The 25,278-nt window shown below is 32.8% G+C and overlaps 1 protein-coding gene across 1 annotated transcript in view; it reads right to left on the bottom strand.

Moving 5' to 3' along the window:
- The window catches only part of Apoltp (Apolipoprotein lipid transfer particle), a 327,278-nt gene extending 304,007 nt beyond the window's left edge, over nt 1-23,271 (bottom strand). The window contains exon 1 of the mRNA XM_070106619.1: nt 23,129-23,271. The gene's annotated coding sequence lies outside the window, so the exon portion shown is untranslated. The remainder of the gene's footprint in view (nt 1-23,128) is intronic.
- Nucleotides 23,272-25,278: the final 2,007 nt, after the last annotated feature.

Here is a 25,278-nt window from a genome sequence, read left to right as displayed (position 1 = left end):
CAGCTGCGGTAGCCTGATATTTGACTATGCTGCAAAGGGGTACGTTATCGCTTATGCTGAGTCGGCTTGCCGGCTGTAAATTTATAGCTTATGGGTCCAACTTTGAATTTAAGCTTTAAATCCAATTTTGTAATACAATTAGTTAATATTTTAATTTTAATAAATGTACTTGCTCCGGCTTTGCCGTTAAAACATACTTTCTTGTTATTGATATAATCATTGAGCCACAAGACCAGCGATAAGAGAGCGAAGTAAAGGTCCCAACGCAATAGACCAAAGAAGTTACCTACAATCATCTCGCATACTGACTGCGAGAAACCTGGACAGCGACCGATTGCGTTGGACTACATCCAAGCTGAACGCGTTGTTAGGCATCCATCAACAACGCCTGACCGCAATCTATTAACTGACATACACTTTACATAGAAATATTCTCAACTGAAAAAAAAAATGGTCTTAACAGCAATAGATAAATTTTGAAAGCACAAGCAAGAATAATCCAATCAAAGTCAATAGAAATTATAAAAAACCCTTTGAATGACATATTGTTTTATTATAGAGTATACAAGTGCGTTATAGTAGATAACGGGAAATCTCTTAATTCTGCAACGATTACTTTCATGATGAAAGACCAGCTAGGTATTAATGTTTTTAAAGTCCCGCCCTACAAGAGTTCTGTACATGGCCAAGTTGAAAGATTTCATTCCACCCTTTCAAAAATTATGAGATGCTAGAAAACAAAGCAGTTAAATCGGACATTTGAAGATCTATTGGAGCTATCTGTCTACGAGATAAATTATTCAATACATTCCGTAACAAAAATTCGTCCACTAGAAATATTTTCCGGCAGAAACGTGACCACAGACATTGAGCAATATGATATAAGCAGAGAGAATAATATAAAAAAACTAAAACAAAATCAAGCAACGAACGCACATACATTTACCATTACATTCTATAAAGGAATAGGGAAATTACAGACATCATCCATAAATTTAATTTACTTAATAGATCTTAAGCAAATAGAAATTGAACTCCTAAAAATCCGTGAGCGCACCATAGAAGATCTTAAAACAAGCTATCTCTTTCATACTCTAACTCATGAAATAGTACAATCACTCTCTGCATTAAACGCACTCACTTTTCAAGTCCTCCGAACTAGATCAATAAATTGAATTGGATCAGCTTGGAAATTCGTTGCAGGAAATCCAGATAATGATGATCTATTGTACTAATGATATAAAATAATCTCAATAGCCTTATTATAAACAATAACGACCAAGTCATTATAAATAAACAACTACAGAATAAAACTAACAATTTTATTACAATCTCAAATATGCTAAAAAAATACGATCAAGAAAGACAATTTGTTTAATAATGAAGTACTTGTAACAACAAATCTACAAAAGCAAGTCAGACTAATAATAGAAGAAATATTAAACGTTAAATACGCAATTCAATGGGCAAATTGAAAATAATAAATACTTTACTTATAAATGAAATAGAACTACAAGAAGCCCATACAATTTTGAAAAAAAATAATATTATAATATATAACAACTTCAACTGAAGAATAAGTCTTACATAACAAAACAGCAATAGTTTACATTGTAAAAATTCTGGAATTAGAACCAATCAACTATGAAATATTTTTTTCCGAAGATTCCAATTGCAAAATATCCAATAATATAAAAATTTGTGTGAAATATGTTGCCATTAACCTAAGCGATACAAAATGTGTTTCTAAATTAATGGAAAGTAAATAATGGCTCTGTGACTTTACTAATGCAGATCATATCCCGGACATCGAAGAGATTGACAACAGCTTAATCTTACTTAACAACTTTAACGGCAGTTTTATGCAAAGCAATATAACTCGACACATGAAAGGAACATACCTCAGACACTATTGGAACAACAAGAAATTCAACAACAAGGAGAAAACTGTATCGAAACCCGGAGCAACATTCATCCAAATGACACCAATAGATTTAGATCGTCTTCAAGTACTATCATTGGAATCTCTACAGCACTAAACATAAAAAAGAAAACAATTATACCAAAAAAAATACAGATTTCTCCTCGAACCGCATTGTTATAATTTTCCTAATGGCGTTTATTATACTTGTAGCAATAATTGTAATACAATTCTGTATAAAACCTAACGAAAAACTAATCGTACAAGTTGAAAAAGATCCGACACAAATCACTTATAAAACAAACAATGTTCCAAGATCTGTATAAAACCTAACGAAAAACTAATCGTACAAGTTGAAAAAGATCCGACACAAATCACTTATAAAACAAACAATGTTCCAAGATCCATACAGCCACAATTTAACAACATACCATATGTTTAATGCCTGCTTGGTTACAAGTAGGAATTTGCGGAGAGAGAGTTAACACAAAAAAAAGTCGCGTGCAGCACAGTACATGTGATAGAACTGAATACTTTTTTAGCGATTCATTGATAGTGAGAGTGAGAGAAAGAAAGAGAGAGAGAAAGAGCTGTACTGTACATATTACAGGGATAATCGAAATAATAAGATGTGGTATACAAATTTAATATTTAATTAATTTCTTTCTTAAATTGGTTTATTATCTTCAGTCGTAGCAGGTATAAGTTAGCGGATATTATGACTTTTGGTAACTGAAGTATAAAACAGTCTAAATGGTGTGGATATCTGGATATCAATCGTCGTTCTTGATTTATGGCACAAACAGTCACCGACGCAAACCCGTGTCAGCTGATACGACCTATCTTATGAGAGCGCAATGTAATCGTAATGTGTCGTCACCATCGGTTTTACCGTCCGATTCTATAGACCGTATGGTAGGATAGCCGCGAAAATTGGATTTATTCCGTAGAAACGAGTGAGCTGAGAGTGAGAGAGCAATCTCATGCAACGCAAGGTTACCGATCTCGATATTTTGTAGGAATTAAAAAATGAACTTGAATATGCATGAAATATTCTTAAAATAACTCAAAATCACAGTCGAATACACATATTTATAAATAGGTAAAATATTTCTAATACTTGGATTTTAGTTTTGAACTTTAAAATTGTGGAAAATTATAACTAAAAAACTAAATGTGTGGAAAATCGTGTATACAAATAGAACAATGGCAACCTTGTTGAAATAAAAGCAGAAGAGACGACGAAAAAATGTTTCAATAATTACTTAAATAAAGTAAAAAAGAATGTTGTAAGTAATCAACAAATCGTTTTATGAGTTCGTCAACTTCAAACGAAGGAGATCCAAATTTCCGTCCGCGATGAAATACAAATCTATCATTTCAAGTGACAATGATATTATTTATATCCAATATGTTTGCAGAATTTTTCAAGTCAAACTACTATGATAATTCTTCCAAAACTTTTTCTTATTAGCACGTGCTGTCTCGAATACTTTAATTAACGCTCCAATTATTTCTGAAGAAGACTCTCTTTTAGTTACAGCCCAAACATGATACCCTCATAGTGCCAAATATATTTATTTGCCTTTGACAAGGATATTTAATTCCTCTCTTAAACACGGTATATTTCCTTCAATATGAAAACAGTAATTTATAATTCTTTAGCATAAAAGTGGATTTAGATCCAACATTGAAAACTATAGAGGTATCGCAAAACTATCAGTTACACCTCAACGATTTGAAGCTATCATCACTGACCATATAACCTTTTCGATTTCTCCGTTAATTTCCTCATCTCAGCATGAATTTCGTAAAGGGAAATCGACTCTAACAAACATGCCTGTTGTATACACAGACTTTAGCAAAGCTTTCAATAAAGTAAATCTCTCGATTCTCATACATAAACTTGATCTGCTGGGCTTTCAGTCAAGATTTCTTCAATGGGTAGCTTTGTATCTTTATAATAGAACACAACGAGTGATATTTGAGGATACTCCTTCAGATACAATTATTGTTTCTTCAGGTGTTCCGGTAGTTATCTTGGCCCGATTCTGTTCTTGTTGTTTATTAACGATATCTCTTCAGTAACAGAATTCTCAAAAAATGTATTATACCCTGACGACGTAAAGCTTTTTAAATCATACTCTTCAACTGAGGTGTCTGTTGCAAACGGACTTAAACAATTTGGTTGCATGATGTGATAGAAATGATTTGCCATTGAATCTCAATAAATGTAATACTCTTCTGATGTAATAACACACCATATTCTGGAGCAAGTTTTTAACTATGTTGATTTGGGAGTTAATATGGACCCTAACCTTAATTTTAGTCTTCATATTGATACCATGGTCTTGAAAGCAAAAGCTGTCCTCAGTTTTGTTAAACGTTGGTCTAAAGAATTTAGAAATCTTTATATTACTAAAACACTTTATACAACTTTGGTTAGACCTATATTGGAATATGGCTCTGTTGTATGGAACCCTAACTACCAAATCCATTCTGACAAGTTAGAGTCTGTTCAAAAACAATATTTACTTTTCGCCTTAACGCATTTCCGATGGGATTCTAGGGTAAGTCTACCTCCATACACTAGTCGTTTAAAACTTATTAATCTACCTATAGTTTCTAGTCGTAGGGAAATGCTTGGCATAATATTCTTATTGAAAATCTTGAATGGAATAGTTTGCAGTATTTTTCTCCTTTCTGAAATTAAATTTAATACCCCGTTTCGCTTTTCGAGGCGGTTTAGACCTTTACTATTAAACTGAAAGCAAAGCGTACATTATGGCATAACGTTTTTTTCTGTGCTTTGTTGTTTCAGTATGAACTATCACGTAAAGCAAGAAAAGTTGTATGGGAATTGGCCTGTAGTGTCGCGTAGCCGAACCGCACAAAACATTTGCAAAAATTTGCTAAAAAGGAATGACAGAAAAAGTCGACTTGAGTTGCTGGACTTTTTTCGCTCGTGTGAATGCACGGAGCAGAATTTGCCGATAGTGAGCGATAAAAGAGTTCCCATGCGAAAACCTTCTGTGCCTATCAATCGACGAAACGGCTGACGTACGAGGCCTCTTTGCAGCAACCATTATTGTAAGGATTTTACATCAAGATAAAGACATAAGCTCCATAGTTAAAACGTATGTATCCTAATATTGCGCTTACCAATATCAACATGAAAAAACGTTAACTTCGGCTGCACCGAAGCTGTAATACCCTTCACAGGTGCATATTTTATAACATAAAAAAGTATAAAAAGACCTTTATCTTGAATTTGATCGTTCAGTTTGTATGACAGCTATATGCTATAATTACCCGATCTGAACAATTTTTTCGGAGATTGCATTATTGTCTTGAAAAATAATCCATGCCAAATTTCTTAAATATATCTCGTCAAATGACAAATCTTTCCATACAAGCGTTTGATTCCGATCGTTCAGTTTACCATATATGGCAGCTATGTGCTATAGTGGTCCGATAGCGGCTGTTCCAACAAATGAGCAGCGTCTTGGGGAGGACAGGACATGTGCAAAATTTCTGTTCGATATCTACAAAAGTGAGGGACTAGTTTGGGTACAGACGAACATGGCTAAATCGACTCAGTTCGTCACGCTGTTCAATTATTATACTCGTTTGTTTACTTTGTGGGATCTCGGACGTTTCTTTTTGGGTGTTACAAACTTCGTGGCAAACTTAATATACGCTATTCAGGGTATAAAAAGATGAGGTTGAAGACGGCAAAATATTATTGTGTATATTTTGTAGAATTTCAATAATTTCTTAAAGATCTAAATGATGGTGACGCTTCAATAGCTTTAAATTCAATTGAAGCTCAGTTAGCCTATATACACTTTCTTGTTTGAAATAATAACTGAATTGAAAAAAATCAAAATCATTGTCAAAACAAGTGTAACTGATAGAGGAGGTTGTTACAATTGGGGGTGAACTTAGTCGTAAAATCAAAGAGAAATTGGATATTATTGTATAAAAAAATTAAAGCTTTACAGAAATTATAGACATTTTGTACAATTTTTATTTATTTGGATTGCATTTGGATCTGTAATGGATTTTTTTAAACTATCTAATTTAATAAAAAAAATTGTATAATACTAAAAATTAATATTTATATATTTCTTTGTTGATTATAAACTTATAAAAAACATGCAATCTTATTAAATGCAAGCAAATTAAAAATTTTATTACATATTTGATTGTTTATAGAGTATATTTTTGATTTTTTAGTGCATATTATATGCGCCTATTTTCAATGTTTTAGTGCATAAATATCTAAGCCCTAGTTATGATAACGGAGGTTAGGAAAGGTAAGCGCAATAGTGTTCAAAAATAAGGTTCTACATAGATATAAATCCACTTTCTTTTCAATATTTATATGTACAGACAAGGTTTGTTCAAAAAGTATCACGAGTTTTAAATTTTCGCGGGCTACGTGTATTCGATTTTCGATTATATTGTTGCGTTATTTAGGTTCTCATATCCCTTACTTATGCTGACAAGGTCGGTCGTTTTGAATGTTTAGTTAATTTTGACAGCTGTTTTGCTTGGACGTGTTTTGGTTTGTCTTCGATTTTGATTTATTCCAAAAAATGTATCGAATGATTTGTATAAAATTGTGTGTCACTTGCTGTGTAGGATAAAATATAATTTTAAATAAATTTGACGAGTAAAGTGTGCAATCAAAGTAATATAACCTGATCTTGGCTACAAATGCACTGCAAGAAACTAAAATATATCTTCAAGATTTTAGAAGTGATATACATAGGTTTTGAAAAAATGTTGGTAGAGGCAAGCGAATTCTCAGAAGAAATAAACGTACCACCAACATTCGAATCAGAACCGACACCAAATCGCTTGAGAAAACAGAAAAGTCAGTTCAATTATTATGAGAGGGAAAATAGCCAATTCACGAAGCTTAGCAAAATTTTAAAATTAATTTCTATTTTGCCATTACTGATACTGCATTGCCTTCTATCGATGAAATATACGATCAGTTGAAACAAGCTACTAAAATTTGTGAATTTTTATTTTATATCGATCAGTTGCAAACTTTTACATACATATCCAATTTTTAGCATCGTAAAAAATTTGAAATGTTATTAACTCGCGGTGGATTGACTGATATAGAGGCAACCGATTTATGCAACGAAGTATTGGCAGAAAAATTGCTCATAACAGCTCACAACAGACATTTTAGATCATATTTGTTCAAACGAATTAATAGATATCGCTCAAAATTTTGAACGAATTACAATCAAATTTGGCATTTCATTAAATTATATTATAGGTCATAGACTAAATTAGTTTTATAGATTTATTTTACTTCCCGTTAGCGAAAGTTTTGTTAAAATAATCCTCAAATAACACATATGTTATCTGACAAAAACTCAATCGAAGAGGCTAAATATAATATATTGAGATGATGTGCAAAACCTCAACCACAGGATCGGAATTCATTACATTAAAGAATATGGTTTGGACCAAGTTCTCAACCAATTCTATTCATATTAAGCTCTAAATCACATCATTTTTAAGAAAGCTTGTCCACTTAAATTCTTTAAAATATCATACATTTTGACCAACTGACGGCAGGTGGAAAGTCGGAAATCACTATATAAGGGATATTGGGGCAGAAAAGGTCTGAGTTGATTGCACAAACTTTTAATATTATGCAGGAATATTCGAGAACATATCTTCCCACTATTTAATAAATATATAATTCATACACTGACCGACATACATATTCAGCATAAGGTTTGTCAGAATTCATTATATGTACTATATAAGAGATTGGGCAATTCGTGGACCAATTTCATATATTTTCGGCATTAAACTTTAGTATATCCAATATTAAACGTTCAGTAAATTTTGGTAAAATATTTTCCATATATAGATATATCAGTATAAAAACAATTATTAGATGTATGGGAGATAGGGGTAGCATTGACCCGATATTATTTATTTTTGGCATTACTACACATTATTACAAAAAGAGATACTCTCTTAGTTTTATTACGGTGCCTCATATACCAACACCAATATATAAGTTAACCGGATGATTGAAAATCATGATATTAATTTTATGGGGTCTAAAGCAAGTGTTCACCTGACTTTTTCATTTTATGCACACAGATGCACCGTTTTTAGAATACCACTCTCTCTCAATTTTATTAAGTCAACGCATATATTTGCCTATATATGCGGCAAAAAGTCAGCTGGAAGTTCGAAAATCTTTCTATTAGATATACGGGGCTAAGATAATTATTGACCCTATTCAACCTCTCTGAATTTCTATAATTTATTTCACAGATTGAAGAGATTTTCGATAAAAACTGGGATCCACATATTCGGCATCCGAATTGAAAAATGTTTGGTCTTCAGGTGCAAAGTTTTCTTCAAATTCATTGATTGTTTCTTGATTTGTATACTGGAATGTGATAGAACCAGAAAGAATTTGAAATTGTGTTATATGGATAATATTCCCTACCGAATTTGATTGAAATCAGTGGGGTATGTCCGGAGATATGGGTTTTCACTTAAATGTGGGCGGTGCCATGCCCATCGTACTACATTGAAATCGGTTTCTATAAAGCTTTCGGTGTAATATTTTATACCTCTGGCGCATTTATTTATAGAATTATCGCACTTTTAGTAGTTTTTAACAAAATCGTTAGATGGGGAGTGGGCGGGGTTATAATCCGAATTCACCCATTTTCACTGAGTGTGTAGGAATTCTAGAGAGATTTGGTCTGAGTGACATTAGTTAGTATAACTTGAACATTTTAGAAGATATGATAATTAAACTTATTAGATGGCGGAGCTACACCGAGCTTTTAAAATACTTATACTATTTTTGAACCAAAGATGACCCTCCCTAATGCAGTATATCACACTTCACTCCCAGCAAACTCAGCACGAAGTGCGATATTATTCAAAAGCAATATTGAACACTGCGAGGAAGATCCGATTAAGACGGAAGAAATTTCAGTTAAAATGCACAAACACCCATTATTTTTTACTTCTCTGTATAGTCCGCCTAGACATAATATAAAAATAATTTAATTAAATTATAATTAAAAAAATATGACGAAAGGTACATATGAGTGTCGACTTTAACACAACGTAAACTAATTGGGGATCTCAAAGGCCGAGAACTTCTCAAAGCTATACAAGCAGTTGGATACAACATTGTTTCTACAGGTAGACCCACTTATTGGCCTACAGATAGTAGGAAATTACCAGACCTTCTTGACTTCTTTATAGTCAATAAACTACCGAAAATCAACTTAACTATTAAAGATAGCTCAGACCTAAGCTCTAAATACTCACCAGTATTCTAACCCTGTATGCAAAGCCAATAGTTTCGGCCGACAAGCCTACGTTATGTAATAAACATACTAATTGGTATAAATTCAAGAGTATACTGAATAAAGTCGACTCTAAGCTTAAACACATTTTGACAGGTATTGACTTGAACTGTAAAGTTGAAAATTTCACAACAATTATTCTGCTGCGTGGAAGAGTACAGCAAATATTCGCGTCTAAGTGGAAACATATATTTTAGAAAGTATCCATAAAAAGCTCAAATTTCCACGGAGATGGCAGCAAACTAGGTCTTCTGCTCTCAAAACTTAACTTAATAAATGTACAGCGCAACTAAGGACACAAATTAAACAGTTTAAAATTTATTCATTTAGAACTTATCTGGCTAAACTTACAGCTGATAAATTCACTGAGTATTTTCTCTGGATTGCTGCAAGAAATATGAATAAAGAATTAAAACATGTCGCACCAATAAAACTAAACGAAACTACATGGGCCAAAACGAATAAACATAAATCTGCTGTATTTGTAAATCATTTGAAAACTATATTTACGCCCAACGATTGATATGAGATAAACTGTGAAAATTGTTGGTTGGATCCATACATCAACATTCCTCCAGTTACTAGTAGAGAAGATAAAAATGTTATCGGGGAGACAAGGCTCAAAAAATCACCTGGTTTCGATATAATAACCGAAGAAATATTACGCCATTTACCAAAGAATTGTATAAAGAAGCTCGGAAACATTATAAGCTGTGCTTTATAGCTAAGATACGTCCAATCGCTATGGAAAGTGGTTAAAGTCATAATAATACCTAAGCCGGGTAAACCATTACACGATATTATATCATATAGGCCCATATCGCTGCTGCCAGTTTTAAGTAAAATCTTTGAGAATGTACTCATAATAGGCTCAAGCCAATAATAGATCGTAAACACCTCGCTTCCTCCTAAAAGATAGATACTTTCGCATTAAACAAGAGGATTCATGCTCTAATTTGCAACCGATAGAAGCAGGTGTTCCCCAGGGAAGCGTGTTGGAGTCAATGCTTTATTTGCTATTTACCAGTGACATCCCTACTGACCCCAAGTTATGTAACAGCGACATTTGCGGATGACACAGCATTGTTAGCAGCTGGAGAATCAACCTCAGTATCTACTCATCGAGTGCAAACAGCATTCAATGCAATTATTAAGTGGGCATTTAAGTGGCGCATCAAATTAAACAACTCCAAATCAATTCACTTCGACTTTACATTCAAAAAATCGGCATATCGTCCCATTTATATAAATAATACTCCTATACCACTTCATAACAGTGATAAGTACCTAGGTATCACCTTAGATGCTAAGCTTTGCTGGAAAGAGCATGTATAAAAAATAGAAGTAAGCTTGATATGAAATTTGCTAAACTTTTCCACCTAGTTGGAAGGATATCCAGTTTATCAGTCTTAAACAAGTTGTTGATATACAATCAAGTTCTAAAGCCAGTCTGAGCCCACGGAGCCCAACTATGGGCAAGAAGCCTTTCAGCCTAGCAAGAGAACAGTAATAGCAAATGTATTCCATTAACATTTAGCTTTTAAGTATTTTATTTATATTTTAATTTGAAAGGATTGTTTGTTTGTAGTTTGTTTTTATATACTAAGTACAATTGTAAAAAACAAAAAAAAAAAACATGTTTTAACTTTCACGCATGACACTTTTACTAGCATGACATACTTATTGGACACTTTCCAGTAAGAAACTCTACTACTGCGACAAGATGAACTTTGCTAAGGGCAAGTAATTGGGAAGGTCTTCTGTTTTCTAATCTAGACCGCGTTTTACCGAGCTCCACTATGAGCTACTCACATACCTGAAAGATGCTGCAATTCGTAGTAGTACGTCTACCGCCACCTTAATAGAAGCCCCGTCTGGCTACAGTGGTCCTAAAACTAAGATAAACGGAGAGCTCTTTACAGAAAAATCCCGCTCCTAGCTTCTACCCATGCGTGAAAATGTGAAAAAGCTCACTGCGCCTCTTTTCAAGCGACTTCTCCACATCCACATATCCTTCGTCCGTATGTGAGCAGAGAAAAAGCCGCCACGAGTGACCTTTGTAATGCAGTGACCCAAGTTTTCAGGAATGTACTTGAAGGAGGAGAGAATTTCGGCATGACCTTTTTCGGACAACTTCATATACCCAGCTTTCCTGAGCCTTAGAGCACACTTTGCAGCAATACACTTGCCGGCAATGTCCATGGTAAAAATGGTATTGAGTGCTATTATTGATGTAGTCCGTAGTGCTACTTAGCAAGTGTCGACTTTTCGAGCGCACCTCACTTGATAAGTAAACCATAGAACCTTATTGGCTTGACTACGGTTTCATAGAGACCAAAACACCACCTTTAGTCGGAGTCCCCACCTTTTCCCTCCTTTACAGCAATATAAGGCAACCGATGCCTTCCATACTCAATGTTTGGCCTTCTTAAAGCTTTCTATCAAGGATGAGCCCTAAGTATTTCACCTTATCTACAGGTTGAATACGTGAACCTCCGAGAGAGAGTCTACAATCTTATAATAAAACCATTTCAGTTTTACTTGGGTTGACGTGGTGGTATTTAGAAATTTTTCTTTAACCATAAGGGTAACGTCGATGCCATCAGTGCACGGGGACCTGAAAGGTTTGAATGACTTCACCGCTCAGGTCGATGAAGTTCGTTCAAAAGGTCCAAAAAGGTTGTTCATCCTTCTCGAAGCTCCCCCAGTGGCACTTCTTTAGCGGAATATTTCAACGGAAAAGGAGCATCCAGTTATAGTTTCAACGCCTCCTCGCCGCTCACGGTCCAACCACTATCAGCATTTCTCAGGTACCCCATAGGAGCAGGATTTTTCGCTAGAATGCATATCAGAGGGCTCTCTTGGCTTCGTCGACTCGGACTTGTATATAGACAGTCCTGCCTTATACGGATTCTAATCGTCATTAGAGCTATCTCTACGGGCTTTATTGAGAAGTTTTATGGTCGAAGACTCGATCTCTGTTAGCTGTCCACCAAAGGGGTTTCCCTTTAACTTTCTGAGTTTACAGAAGACAGGAGCTTTCAAGAGTAGTCCTACACTCAGAACTGAAAACGTCGACGAGGTCAACAATCATGTTTTTGGATCGACAATTGCTTCCCATTTTCCCACTATCCCACAATCATTCCACGCAAAAACTCACCATCTTGAACTCTCCAATAACTTTCCACTTGTTTTGTATTCTATATTTAATTGCCGTTAATAGCATTTAAATAATGTCGCAGTTTTTTTAGGTATACAGAATGTGCCAATGGAAATAGGAAATTTGTTCCTATTGTATTATAAACAGCTTTTAGACTTTTTGTTGAGCTATCAATAAAAAGGCACCATTCCGTTGTATGATAAACCTCTCACGCCATAACAAAAACAGAGTCCATCTTCCTTACTGAAGAAACAAAAAACTTTTGAATGAAAAAAAAGACACTGTTATCGAAGAAGTAACAGAAAAAAAAAGTTCTAATGTTATTCAGTATTGTAACTCAACAACTGATTTTAATAGAATCGACTATTTTTTGCAAGTAAATTTTGTGTGTCCACTTATCAGAGGATCTGATCTCAAAACTAAGCAGTTAATACCTAAGCCCTGATTTGTAGCAATCCGAGAGTTCTTTCGTATGATGCAGACGATACATCTTAACGTCCTTATTCCTTGACTGAGCAGCTCCTTCAGAGAGCTCTCCAATTGAAACCAATACATACTGAATGGCATCGGGAGCGTGATTCAAAATTTTATGTACTGAAGGAGAAAGATAATAACAGGAATACATGGATGTTAGTTCTCTTGCAGTACCTAGATAAATTTTCTAAATTTGTATTAATAATTAAAATATAATTGGATCATTTGAAGATCCACTACCACCGGTTTTTGGTTTGTCGATAATTAAACCAATTTTTTTCGAAACTCGCTCTGAATAATTTGCTTCCTTCTTGGAAAACGTTCTTTTTCTTTTAATCTTCTTATTTGTTTATAATATTGTGTATAAAATTTGTTGAAGTCTATAAGAAACGTATTGGTAATGGAGACAATCCAATTTCGTAGCGATCTCTTCGAACTTCTTTCTGTAAGAAATTGTCAATATCGTTCATCTCAGTAGGTTTGGCTTGGCATATGTAACACTTTGCAAATGAGGCTTTAGTTAAGGCATTGCAAACGGTGCCATCCACCATATTTAATTGAAGAATATGATCGATATAGAATTTTCGTTAGGTAGCTGTTTTGAAAACAGTGGGAGTCAAAATTCTTGGAACAAAACATACACGTACACAAGAACGTATGCGTACATACACACATACATATACATGCACATATAAGCAAGACAACACAAAACTGCTTGTTAGAAACATTAGCACAAAGAGGTACAAAAAGTGGCGGTTGAATTTAAGAAGTTAGACTAAGAAAACATTAACTAATATGAAATAAATGTTTTATTTGAGGGCATGACAGGGATCACAACATTTAATCTAACTTAAATCAATAAATATAGAAAATTAAACCACTCGACAGGTCACTGAAAGAACAATAATTATAAAACAATAGGTAAACGAGTCATTTAAAAAAATCACTTAGTTAAATTGTCTGTACCTTTATTTTAAATATTTGTTATAATTTAAGTAATTTAAACGCGATTAAATATCTAAATTTAACTTTCTTATGAGGACCAAATTTAAAACTCTATTCACTGCACAATACGCTTGGTTTTATTGTCTCTTTTCTTTCTATATTCGTAGAATGTATGACTGGAACTGACCAAAAACGAATTTGCCGTTTATTTTATTGTTATTTTAAGAAATAGTTTTCATACTAAGAGTAGCAAATTTCAGAATATTATTTTATATTTTTCTCAACTAATAATAACACAGGTCAACAAAATAAATTCTTTGTTTTGCGCAAGGTTTTACTCTATATATTGGAAAGGGCAATTACAAATCGTAAATATTTGTTTTTTAAGCAATTATAGCGATTCGACCTTTTTTGATTTTCGCGCCCATATAACCAATACAAAATGTCTTCGAGATGTTGTAAACGAGACGCTGACTTGTTTTGCTGTGTTTGCAGCGAATTTATTAAAAGGAGAAAGAAAAGTATTATTTAAGTAAAAATTTAAAGATCTACCTGTCAGGACAAAAAATTTGCTCCACATGTGTCATGAAACGCTTGCAGATATATTCTGGATAGTGAGTTTATTTCCTCTTGTTTTACACAAATTATTAAATATTTTGACAATATTAATTAGGTTGTAATATTATAGGTTTTATTGCCGGCTGGTACCGCGGTGAAAAAAGAGCAATGAAGTTTATAGTGCCTAAAAGTTGGAGGGATCTTTCAAATATTTGAATTTTTTTCCAAAACTTTCAGAGGCGAAAAGAAAAGCTGGAATCTTTGTATGCCATCAAATCAAAAAAATGTGGAAAACGGTTGGCCTCAAGGGCCATCCCTGCAACTTCCCTCTAATTTCATACGCTAACGTTCAAATTTCGCTTTTTTCACTGCTTTTGAGCTCTACGAAATTTTTCGTTTTCGATATCTCGCAAGTAAATCAACCGATGTGTTTTTTCAAGGTTTAGAACTGATTAGTTTTTGGTGTCGATCGGTCAAGTCGTTTGGAAGAAATTCGAAAAAAACGAATTTTCAAAATTTTTATTTTTGAGATTTCTCAAAATCTACTGGTCCGATTGGGTCCAAACTCACACGAAAGTGCAATGAAACCCTTTGGAATGCCGTTTAGTTTATTCAAATCGGTTGAGCCGTTTAAAAGTTATAAGAGGGTCACATACATCCACACACACACACATACATCCACACATACATACAGACATACGGACATCATCGTAGAAATGTTCGGGGAAGCTTCCTCGACCCTCAAAACGTCGAGATCTGTTGAGAACTCGATTTTTGCAAAATGGGGTGAAACCAATATCTTCCCGGTTTTTAGAAAATTTTCAATTTTCTTAGCGGGAAGTTAAAAAAGTATGGATTGTGATATTTTCCCGAAGTTACATAGCAATGAGGAGAAAAAAGCCTAAAACAGCTTTAAGGCAGTAGTGCATGGTTTCCTTGGACACCATAGGGCTGACAATTATGATGAGCTGACATTATTACGAATTTCTCTATCATCGGATGTAAAATGTCTCGAAGGACGCTCAATACTCATTTAGAAAAATTTAAATATAATATGGAAGCTTATTTTAAAAGAGAAATAATAAGGCGTAAAAATGCTGTTGACTGGTGTAATTGATAGGCGTATGTAGGGAATGAGCCTTATGAAAAAATTAATGTGTGTGCTTTTAATAGATGAAATGTTGTATTTCGTGGAGTTTCAGGGTTAAATAAGAATGTATACCTCTTACTGTTGCTACTCTTATTTTAAAGGATAATGTAGCAATTGCTGTAAAGTTATAAGGAACCTCAAAATGCCATAGATCGGCAATATCGTAATAAGCGTAAACAGCAAGAGTACGGGACAAATTCACATTTAAAAGAAAATCGGAGCATTGTCCAATTTATTACTGGCACTAGATTACAAAGCAAATAATTATTAATTAAATCATTAAATATTAAACAAAATTAAATCGGAAAAAATATATGTATCGTCAAAATATTGTTTTCAAGAATAGTGTGTCGGTTTTTTTTAAATTCCCCTATATTAAAACTGTGTTATTCGAATTCAAATCGATCAGGCGGCTTGGATAATAAGAAATTTCATAAAAAAATTGTCACCAATTTTTTCCTTTCTCATGCTGCAGTATGCAATGACAAAACGAGTTCAAGTGGCTCAACTTAAGAAGTTTGTGAGATATGTATATAAAATTTATTAGAGAGCCGGGAAACACCCAAATTTCAGAAATTTTTACACCACACTAGGGGTCATAATGAACATGTTTTGGCCATATCAAATTTTAAGTTTATAGTCATCGAACATGAACGATTCGCCATGAAGTAAATTAATACAGAAGTTCCAAACAGAAATGTTTAAAGAAATAACGTGTACATTCGTAGTAAAATTATTCACAAGATCTTGATATTCTTATAGTAAAGAAAAGTAGTGGAAAGCAAAATAAAATACCAACTTAAAGCAGAGAATGTTAATGTATAGAGAAGGCGCAAATGTTAGCTGTACTAAAATGTAAATTATTATAAGGGAACATCGAAAAAGCGCAGGGTCGAAAATAAAATTACACCACTTCAAAAGAAACCTTTGTCTTTTTATAAGCGAACTCAACAAACTACACCACTCTAAGAAGGAACCAAGAAAATTTGTACCACCTTATAAGGGAACGACAAATGTATGTATGCGCAGACATAAGCACAAAAAGAAATCATAGAAACTAAAGAACATTTATATATTAAGAGAAAAATTAAAAGTAAATTAAAGCAAATTTATTAAAAAGATTTATAAAAATTGAAATAAAAATAAAACTAAAACTTTGATAAGGTTTAGACTCAGGCAAACTATTAGATATAATTTGCAATAAAGAGCTGTGCTATACAAGTAGCACCAAAAACACCAAGTGGACAGTGTAGTCTAATCCGAGAGTTCAAACAGCTATCCTTGTTCCAAATGACCAATTTGTATGTGAATTTTCACGAAATTGCCTTTCCTTCATTCACATGTTCAAATATATTCGTATATACGTATGTACATATGTAAGTATGCCCCTCAATATGAATTTTGTAAAAAATCCGCACCAACCAAATTTTCAATTTACAATTGAAATGCCACTTATAATTCTACTCCCCTCGCATTTGCATGTTGCTCACAAGCTGCTTTCTCACGACGATGCTAAAAATAAAAAATTTAATAAATTGACCGATGTTTTCTTCAGAAAGGAGAATTGGGAACATGGCCTATTAGCGACCTAAAGTATAGAATTATTTTTTTTCATATTATACTTTATTTACTTATTATCCTTATTCATAGTTTTTCGATTTAGCTTATTTTATCTAAATTCATTGGCAAGAAAATGAAGCCCAATCGGTAATCGTAGAATTTCAAAAGCGCATAAGTTCAATAGCAAAGCGATGCAAAAAGACCGACATTGTCGCAAAATTGGCAATTCAAACAAATTTTGCCAACTCCGCGACGATGCCCAAAATTCGGCGTAAATATGTATGCGAGCTCGTATTTATGTATGTTTGTCGACAAAGTTGTCATTTGGTTTCTTTCAACGTTTTGTCAGAACTCAATTTTGGCTCCGCCTCGCCTCCACGCGAACTCGCCACCATGGACAGAGGCGTTTCAACGGAGGATCTGTATCATATTATTATATTGCTGAATTTTTATACAGAAATACTGATATCTTAGGACCTATTTACGTACGGTTATAATAATAACCTAAAAATATAAAAATAAAAATTCAAACTTATTTTAATGTTTTTAAAATAAATTCGATTGATAAAAATATATCTGAAATATCATATTCATGCAACGCACAAAAATCTGTTAAAGAATTTATCTATTAATTAGTTATTTTATTTTAAGTTCTGGGGCTTTAACCAATAATCGTCTTAAATAATTTGAAGGATTATTGTAAATTACAAAAATTATGATTTTTTTTGTCAAATTCAATTTAAGAACATTCTTTGTGTCTATTTATAGCCTTTTCCCCGTTTCAATCATTGCGTGGTGTATTTCTAAGGTTCGATAGTATTTTTCGATGTTCTTGTTCTGACAAAGAAGCGTGAGCAAGCGGACGTGTCAGATGTGGTGATTTTTGTGGTGTTAACAATATGTTCTAAAAAATTTTAAATTTGGAGAGAAAGTTTACTGCGTTATTGACACAGTTTAAATTAATTATTTTAATAAAAATAAAAGTGGTAAATAGCATAAAAAACAAAAATCAAGTGAACAAAAAATGTGCTTGCGTAAATAAGTGCAGCAGCAACAACAACAGCGCAAGTGGTCTGAAAACAATACGTAGCGCAATTAATAGACTCAACTAGCTGGATGTACACACACAAGAAAAACAAAAAAACAGAGAATAATAATGAAAGCAGTACAAAAGAACGAATAAGGGGTGATTGGAAGAGACGGCGCAGAGCAAAGTGCGGTGAAAATTTTTGCAGCAAAATGCAAAAGTGCAAGCAAGAACAGGGACGAAGCTGCGCAGCTTGGTGATAAGTGTGACGAAACTTTTAAGTGTCATTCAAATATGAAAATTCCTAAAATTGTAATTTGCATTATATGTGAATGTGTTTATCACGAAGGTGACTTCAACAGATTTAAAAAAGGTTTTTACGTGGGTAAGCGATTGATTGTGTGTCCGGATCATGGTGATGTAAACATAACCTCATCCGACCACGCCACGCTTGATGAAAACTCAAGAAAAATAATAGCATATATAAAACAGCACGAAAAAGAAGATCTTAAGTTATGTTTGAGCAGCAGTGTAATGTTAGATACATCAAGCTCACAAGATCTTCTCAATAAAACAGTGAGAAACAATGAGAATGAACAGCTCCTGAATGTCAAGGTTGAAATAGAACTGCTACGTGATTTAAATCAAGAATTGAAATCTAAAAACAAATTATTAACTGAATTACTGGAAATAAATAAAGCAGAAGTAAACAAATGTAAGTCGTACGCGGAAATATTAAAAGAGAATAAGAAAAAAAGAGTGTTTGAAAAAGTTCCAGCGATTGTAGTTAAGACCAAGAATAAAGAAACGGATAAAAACTATGCTCAACTAGTTAAAAAAAATATTTCTACTAATACAAGTGCTCAAATAAAAAATATGTGATAGTTAAGTGTAAAAGCAAGCAAGATGTCTCAAGAACCAAAGACCTACTGACTGAAAAACTAGGTGAAAATTTGAAGTGGTACTGGAGAAAATGAATGCTCCCAAAATCAAAATTTTTGATATAGAAAGTGACATGAGCAAGGAAGAACTAATTGATGATATTTGTAACAGAAACAGCGCCTATTTCGATGGTGACTTTAAAATTATAGCTGACTTTACTAATGGTAAGACAAACGTAGCTATGTTGGCCATAAGTGCTGTCGTGTGTTTAATGTTTTTGACTTGAGTATGTGCTTTCGATGTGGCCGGACCAATCATAGCCGCAAAAAATGTAACAATGAATTAGCTTGTCTAATTTGTGCTGGAAAGCATGATACTAGAGAATGCACCAGCACCATAAAATCATGTATAAACTATGTTTATTACAATAAACATTTTAATAAAAACAACCCCACTGATCATGCGGCAACGGATATCAGCACATGCGCATACCTCAAATTCAAATACAACACATTGTGAAATCAACAGACTATCCTACAATGCCTCAGATTCCGACTCACTTTGGTAAAGTCCTTGAACCAAAGAGGGCATCAACTTAGAACATATAACACAATTTTCTCACCAAAAATGAATAATAATAGTAATCAAGATTTGAATTGTATTATTAGGATTCTGTAGATAATCTAGAAGATTTAAACAAGAAGTTCGCTGTCAGTGACATTCTCATACTTCATATCAAAATCAGAAGTCTCGATGCGAATTTTATAAAACTTGAACTTTTGCTAAAAAGTCTAATATGTAAACCACATGTTATAGTTTAAAGTGAAACGTGGAATTTAATTGAACATAAATTATATTCATTAAATGGTTATAGCATACATTATAATCAAAGCAGTATAAATAAGGCAGATGGAATAATAATGTATGTCTCAAATGCTCTAAAAGACTCCACATCCGTAGATACTATCAGGCGTTGCAATTTTTTCTCTACATGTATAAGTATTAACAATAATTTAAATTTAAAGGTAACTGGAATGTACAGATGTCATGACATCCCTAAGGAGGAATTTATTAACAATTTAAAAATATACATGGATACTAATTCTAAGATTAAAAATCATATATTAGTTAGAGACTTCAATATAAATTTAAATGATGTAGACTATCACTCAGATCTACTACTATCAAGTGTTTTGGATATGAATTATGTACCGTTTTTTAATAATACTACCAGGCCTTATAGTGAGGATGAATCATGTATAGATAATTGATAATTTGTTAAAACAAATATTCCCAACGTAAAATCAATAAAAACACATTATCACTGATCATTATATTTTGTTTTTGTCATTACATACGAATAGCTAAATCATAAAGAACCGAAGAATTATCTCATAATCAATATACTGGAGAAAAATAGTAAAAATGTGGGAAGACATATTAAATATACAGAATCCAAATATTGCTACTAATAGTCTCATAGCTAAAATACAAAATTTGATAAAAAATGCTAATGTAAAACCAAAACACAACAAGCGTAAATTTAAACAGCGTAAAAATTGGATTCCGATTGGCATTATGAAGTCATGTCGTACTAAGTTATTTAATAAAAGGAAAAAAAAAAGATAATATAGAACTAAAGACTAAAAATACTTACTGTAAAAAACTGGACAAAGTTATAAAAATTACTAAGTGTAATTATGAGAGTAATTCGATAAATAGTAAATCTAATTGTAGTAAAGACTTATGGAATTATGTAAATCGTAAATTAGGTAAAAATGTAACGGCATCTAAGATATAGACTACTTAATGGAACATGATGTGAAGATCACTAACCCTTCGGAAATTGCTGATACTTTTGTAAATTTTTTTAGTAATGTGGGTATAGATTTAGCTGCTAAAATGAAAAAAAAGATAACAACACGGTTTATAATATAGAAAATAATGCTTAGTCAATTTAAGCCAACTGATGAACAGTAATTTGAAAAAGTAATCAGAAACCTAAAAGGCAAAGCTGGGGGAGTTGATGAAATTAACACTAAAGTTTTAAAAATAATAAGTAAATTTATTAGTAAACCATTGGAATTTATCTTTAATAACTGTATGACTATAGCAATATGGCCAAATGGAATAAAATGTGCAGAAATCCTACCAATCCATAAATCAGGAAACAAATATAAAACGAATAACTATCGTCCAATATCCTTAATTTCTAATATAGCAAAAGTTTTTGAAAAAGTTATTCAAAAACGAATTTATAACTTCATAACAGACTCAAAAATTATTACGAAAAACCAATAATATTGATAAAAATAATTCAACAGTGATAGCTTTCTTGGATTTAGCAAAAGCTTTTGATACAGTAGATCATGCTTTATTGCTGGATAAATTATATAGATATGGAATCAGAGGAATCGCTGTTGATTTAATTCGTGACTACCTTAAAAACAGATATCAAGTAGTTAAAGTTAACGGGGTAAAAAGCAAATCATATAAAGTTCAAAAAGGGGTGCCGCAAGTTACAATCTTGGGACCACTCCTTTTTATTCTATATGTAAATGATATCTTTAAGGAACTACCTGAAAACTGTTTGGCAGCTTATGCAGATGATACAATAGTTAAATGTAAATCTTGGGCGGAAGCTGAATCACAAATAAATGTGCAGTTAAGTTTAATAGGGAATTGGATGTGTAATAATTACTTAACTCTAAATGTTGGAAAAACTAACTATATAACTTTCGGTTCATATAAAGATGGTATTCCAGAAAGTTTTGAGTTAAAAATTTATAATAAGACCATTAAAAGAACTGAAATACTTTATATTCTCAAAGTTTAAAAATATAATGAACAAGAAAGCACTAAAAACAATTTACTACGCATTATTCGATAGTATAGTCAACTATGGAATTATTGCCTGGGGAGGTAGTTATAAGAATGTTACAAAAATTTTTAATAAAAATACAAGAAAAATTAGTTAATCATTAATGTGATAAAAACGAGAGAACACCCGTACTGGGTATTAAAAAGAAATTTATTTCTGAGTCACTATGTTATCATTATTCCGATTGTAGAGAGGTATTTAATGAATATAAAGGTAAGGCTAGAGCTAAACCGTTACAGTTACCAAAGATTAATAAAAATATATCTTACAAAGACTCGAAATATATAGCAATTAAATACTACAATATGTTACCGCTGAGTATAAAGTTGTTAAATATTAAAAATAAAGCAAGCAAAAAGAAAATAACTGAGTGGATTGTAGACACTGATATTTAAAAATTCTATGTTTTCTTTTGTCTTTCAATTATAAATGACATTTGTTATTAATAGATTAGTACTTAATTATAATAAACTAATATTACCATTATTACTATGTTTTGTAACACCTCTATAGGTTCATACTTTGAATGTAATATGTGCTTTGTATGTAATAGAAGTAAATGAACAACTCGCATGAGACAACCTTTTGATGGTTTTACGACCATTACTGGATGTTTTGTTCATATTCAAAGTCGCCAGACAAACTTTCGCGTCGTAAACAAACAGCTCTCAAACATACACTAATTTATATTTGGAAATCAAACTTCACATGAACATAAAAAAGGTTATTCCAATCTTTGGAAAAAAATTATTATGCGCAGGCAGTTTATATGAACCGGGTCAAATTTAATCAGATAATATAAGCGCATATGTGAAGTATATTAAACTTCTTCGCCAGGCATTAAATATTTTCACCTATAAAGTATTTTCTTTGCATCTTGCTGATTTCATTATAAATAATTTAGCAAATAAATATAGTACATATGATGTAACGAACAACGTGTCCTACAACTGTCGTGAAATATCGCTTTGTTATATGATATTTAGGTTGTTTAGTTAGGATATTTAGAATAATTTTAGCGTTATAGATTTTTGCACTTATAAATTAAATTAAAACGAAATTGATGTTTTTTATATTATAAACAACATTTTAGTTTCATATGATCACAAGTACTTTAATATAAAAGTAAATGTTTCAGCATTGTTGTAATTATTAAGATAATTGAAATAGTTATCCTCTTTATTTTTGTACCTGCATTTATAGATGCTAATAAAATATTTATTTATTTAAAACACACTCCATAAAACGATTTCACAAGCAAAAATATTCTACGGAAAGATTTTTACACGAACTATTTGACATAAAAACCAATCCACGACTGAGCGCACATGAATATGATCTTGAGAGAACTGTAACCATATTGATGCTTGAATGTTTATAAAAGGAAAAGAGATAAGTATGAAAGTAAACCCATCTCATAACAGTCATAAAAATAAAGCTCTCACATGAAATGAGAGTTCACTAACTTTTAAATATAAGTCAAAACGAATGGTATACTATTGTAGATTAAAAACATTTGAATGGTGAAAGCCTAAATACTACATAAGTCAATGTCAAACGTCATAAACGTTGGTCTATACTATGAATATACTCAACTCCACTTTTTATGTTTTAAATATGTTTAAAATGTTTCATAATCAGTTTAAGTTTTATTCTATAATTTATTGTCATCTTATATAAAACACAATTTGTACAACTCATCCCGCTATTGATGTTTGACATATCACACAGTGGTTCATTTCATAAACCAAAAAAAAAATCAGAAATTTGCTACTCTAAGTATGAAAACTATGTCTTTTTTATAACTCATCTCGCTATTAATGTTTGACACAAACACAATGGTTGATTTCATAGTCCAAAATAAATAAATAAAATATTAGAAATTTGCTACTCTAAGTATGAAAACTATTTCTTAATACTTTTAAGCAAGTACGACAGTAAGTAAAACCTTCCAGTACAGTTTCATCCGGCTGTATGATTTCCATACGAAGCTTCGCCTGCCAGACAATGTGTAGTTACCATTGGCAATGTTCTCACAAACAAAATCTTCTTTTGTTGTCAATCTAAAACAAGTAAAGAAGTTCTCAGTTCAGGTGTAACCGAACATTTTATCCTCTTGCAACGTGCAAGGATACCTTAAAGGCACTATTTGTGCATAGTTTTATCCGAATATTTTCATTGGTGCTTTAGGTACTTTAAAGTGAAAGAATCATACAGTATCAAATTGTGATTTCCCCTAAATGTGGGCGGTGCCACGCCCATCGTCCAATTTTGAGCGCGGATAATATAAAGTCTTCTCCTACAATTTCGAAGATAAAATTTTATTTCTCTGGAGTATTACATTTTCTCCATTTTTACAGTGTCGGTGGTGCTTAAGGAATTTGTTGTGAGCGAATTTTGTTATTTGGCTTAAATTGTTTAGAAGATATGCACAGTAAACCTTTTAGAAGGCGGAGCCTATCCCATATTTTCAAAATTTTTTGCCCACAGGTGCTTTTTGCCACTGCGTTCACACGTGCCAAATTACAGTTGGTATCCTTATTTAGCGCTTTATAATGGCATTTTATAGGTTTTCGTGTAAGGGTGTTTTGTGGGCGTGGCAGTGATCAGATTAGGCATATCTATGAACTCGCCCTTACTTGTTTTGCCAAGGAACGCGTGTTCCAAGTTTCATTACGATATCTATATTTTTAGTCAAGGTACAGCTTACACAGACAGATGGACGGACAGATCCGGATTTCAACTCGTCTCTTCATCCTGATCATTTATATAAACATATGTATGTATGTATATAACCTTATATCTAACTCAATTAGTTTTGGGTGATTGAAACAACCGTTAGGTGAACAAAACTATTATACTCTGCAGCATATTGTCTAATAGCTCAAACAGTCACCGACATTCCTCCCTTCCGTACTTACCGCCCGTATCAAAGCAAATTTGTCAAAAGTTATGCCCGTAGTTGCAACACAGAAATCAGTTGTTCTCTTTTTTTTCATTTCACCAATGTTGCCATTGTGCTATTTGTATACACGATTTTTCAAACATTTAATTACTACAAAATATCGAGATTGACAACCCTGCGTTGCCAGAGATTGTTCTCTCACTCTCAGCTCACTCATTTCTACGGGAAAAATCCAATTTTCGCGGATACCCTGCCATACGGTCCGTTGAAGAGGACGGTAATAGCGTGGTGAGTGTTCATTTTCATTGCGCTTTCATATAAGTTATACTTTTATACTCTTGCAACCTGTTGCTACAGAGTATACAATGGGCGTGGCACCGCCCACTTTTAGGTGAAAACCCATATCTTAGGATCTGCTTAACCGATTCCAATTTGG

Source organism: Bactrocera oleae, chromosome 3 (genome assembly GCF_042242935.1).
Source record: "Bactrocera oleae isolate idBacOlea1 chromosome 3, idBacOlea1, whole genome shotgun sequence".
Classification (NCBI taxonomy): Eukaryota; Metazoa; Arthropoda; class Insecta; order Diptera; family Tephritidae; genus Bactrocera; species Bactrocera oleae.
This window is presented reverse-complemented; position numbering and strand designations above follow the sequence as displayed.